The 6989-nt window shown below is 39.7% G+C and overlaps 1 protein-coding gene across 10 annotated transcripts in view; it reads left to right on the top strand.

The window, feature by feature from the left end:
- The first annotated feature begins 2226 nt into the window (after positions 1-2226).
- The window catches only part of PLAGL1 (PLAG1 like zinc finger 1), a 56288-nt gene continuing 51525 nt past the window's right edge, over positions 2227-6989 (top strand). For 4 of the 10 annotated variants that reach the window (XM_027551762.1, XM_027551761.1, XM_027551759.1 and 1 more), the window contains exon 1: positions 2670-2975. The gene's annotated coding sequence lies outside the window, so the exon portion shown is untranslated. Of the gene's footprint in view, positions 2319-2652; positions 2976-6989 lie in introns of those variants that run through there. The other 6 variants (XM_027551757.1, XM_027551754.1, XM_027551756.1 and 3 more) reach the window with 4 other exon arrangements.

Here is a 6989-nt window from a genome sequence, read left to right as displayed (position 1 = left end):
CTCTGGAATACTGTGCTGAATTGGGCAAATGAATTGATCCTTATAGATATGGAATATTCCCTTGAGTGGCTTGAAAATGGTCTGGTGAGGACTTACAGGAGCCTCAGAAGTGATGGCTGACTTTCCCACAGAAGGCTCTGTATTCACCTTCAGTCTGAGTTTCACAGTCCCCTATCTTCCTGAAACCCTCAAGTCCCAGAAAGGATGGATAGAAATAACATTCAGCCCTGAAACTGAAGCTCTGGATAGGGAAGACAAACACATCTTAGGTGAAGAGGAAAGTGCACCGGGAATTCATTCTGTTTGTTAGTGCAAACACAAGGTCTGTTGTTAACTTTTAAGGATAAGCAAGATAAAAGATATGACATAGCTGTTATGTAAACATGTTATAAATGGGAAGCAAGGAAAACAGTGTGAAGGAGATGAAGAAGCAAAACTGGAAGAAAACACAGCCAAGGAACAGACATTTATATTCCTTATATATGTTTGACTCACCAGAGGAAAAGAGTATGATTCCACGAAGTAGCTCAAGGATAAGATAAGAATGTGATGAAAAAGGAAATTGCATAGCTAAGAAAATCAATTTTTCAAAAGAACATGATTTTAAAATCCAATAAGCTAGAAAAACCAAAGACCAGAATTGTTTAAAGAATCAGAATGAATGCAAATCAAAAGATGGATATAGAAAATAAAAATCAAATATAAGACTAACGGGTGACTCTGAAGTAGAAAAGCCAATGAATGAAAGATAAATTTATTCAGATATATAATATGAATGGGATACTACACTAAGAAGAATGAAATCCATAAGTTGAAAGATCATACTATCTACTGGGGGAAAATTGATACAGAAAAATTGACACTAAGATATAGTCCAATTAAGGATATACAGCTGCTTTAATGATAATGAATTCTTTTCTTTATCCAAGCAGAAAAATCAAATCACTTCCCAGGGAAAATCACACAGGATTCAGCTCTCTCCACAGAAATCTAGAATGTCAAAAAATCAGTGAAGTATCTTCTCTTCAACCACCCTCTGTTTTTTACCATCTTTTAACTTGATTGAGGCTTTCAATGGTTAAGTCTATTGGTAAATGTCACATTGCACTTGAGAATATGTGAATTATTTTCAAATATCTTTTGATACTGATTTCTAACATGATTCCACAGTGATAAGAGAACAGACTCTGTATGATTTCAATATCTTTAAACTGTGAGGTTTTTGTACCTTGTTTTCTGTTCCTGGATATGTTCGTGTCTTCTGGTTTATAGTCTATGGGAATAGAATTTATATCTTGCTGCTGTGTGAAAATTATATAAATCTTAATTATGTTGAATTGGTTCATCGTGCTTTTCAGGTCTACTATATCCTCCTACTTTTCTATCCATTCTATTAGTTTTTGAGAGTTTGATATTAAAACTCCAACTAAAAATCTTAATTTATCTACTTAAAAATGATTATAATATATTGTGGAACTATATGTAACTTTGTTCCTGTATTTTCCAAGTCTCCTATGAATGTGTTATCATACTTTCCTAATTAAAAAAATCAGTGAAGCAATTGCCTTCTTTTTCTGTTAGGTTTTGAAGAGGAGGTGTGAATCCAAAATATTTACTCACTCGGAGTTTTTGGTTTGTTTGTTTGTTTAATGTGTAGAGATAAACAGATAAAACATTACTCTATAAGGGCTCCTTAAGAAAACAGCTTGAAAAAAGAGAGTCCCTCAAGAAATAAAATAATTCAGGAACGGATATGTTAGGATGAACACTGAATTCATTTAAATATAGAATTAAGAGTGAACATCTGGGAGAAGAAGGTGGTCGAGCACTTGTAAATGTGCTGAGTGCTCAAAGCTGAAAGTAATACAAGCGATGGAAATCCGGAGACTGCGGAGAAGATGGATAGACGTGGACGATGTTGTTAACATATTTCAGAGCTACGAGAGAGTCTGAAATACGTAGTGAACTGCCTCTCTAAGTCGTTTTACTTAATGCTTATAGGCCTCTTTTAGCAATGTGTATCTTGCAGGGAAGAAAGCAACCGCTGGAGGTTTGCTTGTTTCTCCAATCCAAAGACCATTTTAAAATGACTTCAAGCACACCCAGTATGATTCCATAACTGTAAAATAACTTCCTTCTAATCTTTTCTGTGCCTTAGTGTCTCCAGCTGTGAGACCGGGAGGAGGAGTATTTCTCTGCCGGGAGGGGGTCGTGAGGACTCCGTGTGTTTACCTGTGAAGTGCTTAGCACACTGCCTGACTCAGGACGAGTGGGCACAGTTAGGCTGCCATGATTTCCACGCGGCACGGAGAGAGGAGGTAAGTTTGGCCTATGGCAGTATTCTCCTAGCATCTGTCGTGTTTCTCATTTCTGATTTGGCTCCGGGCGGTTCATCCTAGTGGTAACTTGAGTGAACCATCCCCGCTACGGTATGGGGCTCCAGGCTGGTTCGGGTCTACCTGCGCCAGCTCTGCACCTGGGCGACCTTGGCTTAGCCCCATACAGATGACTCCATCGGCCAGGCGTCTGGGCGCCGGTCCTCTTCCTCCGCCCAGGCCGCCGACCCCCTGGCTCCCCAGCGGGGCCTCCTCCTGCCACGTGACGCCCCCGCCAGGGGCCCCAGCGCCCTCCCCGCGGCCGCCCCGTTCCGGCTCCCGGGCTCCGCCTGTGCGCGGCCTCCTCGGCGCAGCCATCCTCGCGGCCGCTGAGGGCGGCAAAAGCCCACGGCATCTGCCATTTGTCATTCAGCCTGTGGGTACCGCCCCAAGCCTTGATTTAAGCCCGTGTGGGGCGGATTCTAGCCTCACTCTCCTGGAGAGCGGACAGACGGACGGGCGGACTGGGCGGCTCTCCTTGCAGCCGCTCGGACCGCGGGGCCTTGACTCACGGGGCGCTTCCCCAGGTCGCCGTCATGGCCGCGGAGGCGGCACGCCCGAGCTGCCGCGCTTGAGTTCCGGGGGTCCGGACCCCGCAGGGTAGGTGGTAGGGAGGCTTGCAGCCGCGATCAGGGCGAGTTGAGAGGGGGAACCGAGGGGCCACGGCCGGCCTGGGGCTGTGGGGCGGCAACATTGCCGCGGAACGGGCACCGCGCCGGGCTCCGTGCCGCGCTCCAGAGGGTGTGCCGGTGCCACCGCGCCGCGTACGTGAGGGGGTCCGGGCTCCTCGGGACCCGGCGTGAAACTCTGACAAATTGTCTCTGGGCGAGCCAGCTCGGCTCCGAGAACGAATTCTTTCCCCCCTCGGCTGTTCTTCATGCCACTTTTTGAAACGCTCGCGTGTAGTTGATTTGCGGTAAATAGACTCGGTTTTTGAAACCTGGCACTCTAACCTTGCTAAAAGGCCGGGGTGGGGTGGGGTTGGTGGGGGGGCAGGGGGAGAAAGTCTGTTCAAAGTAATAATGTGACTAAACATGAAATGTTTGCGTTTACATCCATGATGGAAAATGTGATTCGATTCATGCAAAATTTAGACCTAGGGACCCTATCAGGTAGGCACCGAAGACGATTCTAAAATGCGGGCTCTTGAAAATTTCCTAGATTAGGATAACTGATAATGCAACTTTGGTTATTTACACTCAGCATCAAACTTTCAGGGTAGTGCCGGGGATTTTTACTTCTTAATAAATATACTCCTGTAATTTTGATTCCTTTTTTTTTTCTTCTTCTTCAACAAATGTATTACTTTTATGTTTTAGGAAACCAATAAAAATTAAAAATAGAAACACTCAGCTTAGGTCCTCCTTCTTCCAGGAATCCTTCTCTAACCCCTCCCTCCCCAGGCAGGATCGGAGGCCCCTCCTGTGAGCTTTCTGGGGCCTCACTGAGGTCCTGGTCCCTATGTCCTCCCCCTACCCTCCTCGCGTGTATTAACCCATCAATCTCGCTCGGAGTCCAGTGGCTACTTAGCACATGGTAAGTGATTAATACTGTTTAACGACCAAAGGAAAAGATAAAACGAGCTGATGTTTCACAGTTTTAGCCCTGAAATTATAGAGTGATAAATTAGATAAGAACGTTTACTTAAAGTTAAGGATCTAGAAAGTTGACAACATCCGATGTCCGGGCTACACGTCCCAGCAGATCCACTCCTAGGTATTTATCCTGTAGCCGTGATGTTTTTACAGGATTGAAACCCATTTAGTGGGTCATGAAAACAATTAAGTGGCGAGTGATCAGAATTTGTAAAACGTGAACTAACAGAGAATAGAAAATCATCAGAATGTGTCTCAGGTCATAGGGTATTTGCTTCATGAAACTTTTTTTTTTCCTTCTCTCAGTTTTATACACACACAGATGTGTGTCATGATGTAAAACGTCATTCTTTAGAATGAGTCATGGTCGAAAAAGTTTGAAAGCCACTGCCCTAGATAAATTTTCATACATATACACAAGCAGACGTGTACAAGAAGTTTGGCTATGGTGTTGTTTGTAAAACTCAGAAGCTAGAAGCAACCTCTGTGTCCATCTGAAGGAGGACTATAAATTATACTCCAGTCATAAAATGGAGCCCACCCAGTACAGTGGTGAATAAAGTAGTTTTGTGTCTTAACACAAATGCGTCTTAATAACATTGAGGGGGGAAAAAAAACGTTGCTGAAGAAGACTGTATGATATCATCTATATGAAATTCAGAACCTGATGAAATAAAGGTGTGGTTTAGGGGTGCATATGTAGACATTTAAAACTGTATAGAAAAATTGTAAAGCAATTAACACCATAAAAATCAAGTTAGTGGTCATCTCTTAGGGGTGGATATGAAGGAACACACTATGAGGTTTTGGCCGGGGGCAGGTTTTGAGACGTGGAAAATGCTGTATCTCCTGACCTCGGCAGTAGTTACATGGGTGTTTACTTTATAACTCTTTGTTAAATGCTACATATAATGTCTGTATGTTAAATTTTTCTGAAAGTATATTAAAACATGGGCTTCACAAAATGAAGAAACCTGAAGCTTCCCGGCTTTCCTTTAAAGAAGTCCTGACCAGAGAGAGGTACTTAGGGAATTTAAAGAATATTAATGATATTTTATTTCATAAACCTGGGGATACATCAGTGTTCATTAAATTCTTTATATGTTTTATATCTTTAATAATTTGTTAATATTTAGAAGAAAATAAAAGTCATTCACAGATAGTACTGTGAACATTTTAGTGTGCTTGCTTTCTAGAAAGCAACTTTTATGTATTTTTACAAAATTGAAGTTATAATTCATATAGTAATGTAAGCTAAAATCAAATTCTTTATACAAAAAAATTGAATACTAAAAAGTATATGAAAATGTAACATCTTCTACAAGGAGTTTAAAATGCTAACATGCTGTTTGTTATATTTACTTCAACAATTTCAGTTCCTCAGTCACTCTAGGCCACATTTCAAGTGCTCATTAACTACATGTGACTAGTGGCTCTTATATTTTTTTATGTTGTATTACTTTATATTATGCTGTATTATATAACAGAACATTTCCATCACTGCAGAAATTTCTGTTGGAAAACAGTTCAAGCTACAGGCCCTTTGGTTGCATAAACTGCCGGCAATTTCTTCTTTGTGCTTTTGTGTCTTAAGATATTCTTTATTATTAAGGAAATATATGTTGAAAATTTTTTCTAAAAGTTTTAAAGTTTGCATTTTCACATTTCTTTAATTTATCTGATAAATATAGGTACACATAAATGAACATATTTATTTGTTTGCTTTTTCCCACGCACAGTACCAATGGTTTGCGGTGCTACCTCTCTTATATACATATTTCCAGAAATACTTGGGCTCATTTCTGGATTCTCTGGTCATTTATTTGTCTCTTCCTGCAAAGACTACAGATTTTTTCCTTACTTTTGTCTTATGTATAGTATATTTTTCAGTTCTAAGAATTAAAAATGTTTTTCATTATGATTTTTTTTCTTTTTCCTATGAGATTTTTAGAAGTATTTTCAGTTTTCAAATGTGGAAAGTTTTATGAGTTATCCTTTTGTTACTGATTTTTTTAAAGCTTACAGCGTAGTCAGCAAATTAGGGTTCTGTGCTACCAGTTCTTTGAAATTTAAGAATTGCTTTGTGGCCTCACGGTTAGTTTTTCAACTGCTCCTTGAATGATTGTGAAGAATATATATTCACAGACTTTTGGGACAAGGTAGGTATATAAGTAAATGAACACACACACATATATGTCTTAGATCAGGCATAAAAAATTGTAATGTTCAAATCTTTTTTAACCTTGCTAATTTTTGGTTTGTTTAATTACTGAGATTGGTATAATAAAAATGTCACAATAAAATAATGAATTTTCTCAGTTTCTTCTTGCAATTCTGTCAACTTTGCTTTATAAAAGTTGAAGGTACATACAAGTTACATGCCCACAAGAAGAGTACGTACTGCTTTTTCTTCTCTGCGTATTAGGTCTTTTGTCATGCTGTAGTCGTGTTCAATGCCTCCTCACCCACATGCCTGTTACCTTAAGATCCATTTTGTCTTATAATATCCTAGTCACACCTCTCTCTTAGTTAGCGTTTGCTTAGAATATCTCTTTCACAGGTAAAACCAGATAGTTTTCTCTAATCCACTCTGACAGTCTGTCCTTTAACTGGATCTTCAGTCCAATTGAATTTAATATAGTAACTGCTGCACTTAAGAAGAAAGTTAGCATTATCTTTGGTTGTTTTTGTCCTTTTTTTTTTCCCTCTTCTCTGCTACCTTTTGGATTTTTTCTTACTCCATTTTCTTCCCTCTCCACTAGTATGAAAATCACGTATTTTATTTATTTTAGTGGTGTCACTCAAAATTTTAGTGTACCAACTTAATCTGAAGTTTATCAATTTTTTTCCTTTTACAAATAATTCAAGAAGCATACGTTGCCTTGATAACCGTTTAATCTCCCAGCTTAAATGTTGTCTTCCAGAGTTTAGTTCCATCTTGATTTTTTTTTCTCCTATAAATTTGACATCACTGTTTCGTTTTTTTTTTTTTATGATTTGTCATTCCTTCTTACACCTC

Source organism: Bos indicus x Bos taurus, chromosome 9 (genome assembly GCF_003369695.1).
Source record: "Bos indicus x Bos taurus breed Angus x Brahman F1 hybrid chromosome 9, Bos_hybrid_MaternalHap_v2.0, whole genome shotgun sequence".
Classification (NCBI taxonomy): Eukaryota; Metazoa; Chordata; class Mammalia; order Artiodactyla; family Bovidae; genus Bos; species Bos indicus x Bos taurus.
Note: the sequence above shows the minus strand (reverse complement) of the source record. Positions and strands in the feature narration are given on the sequence as shown.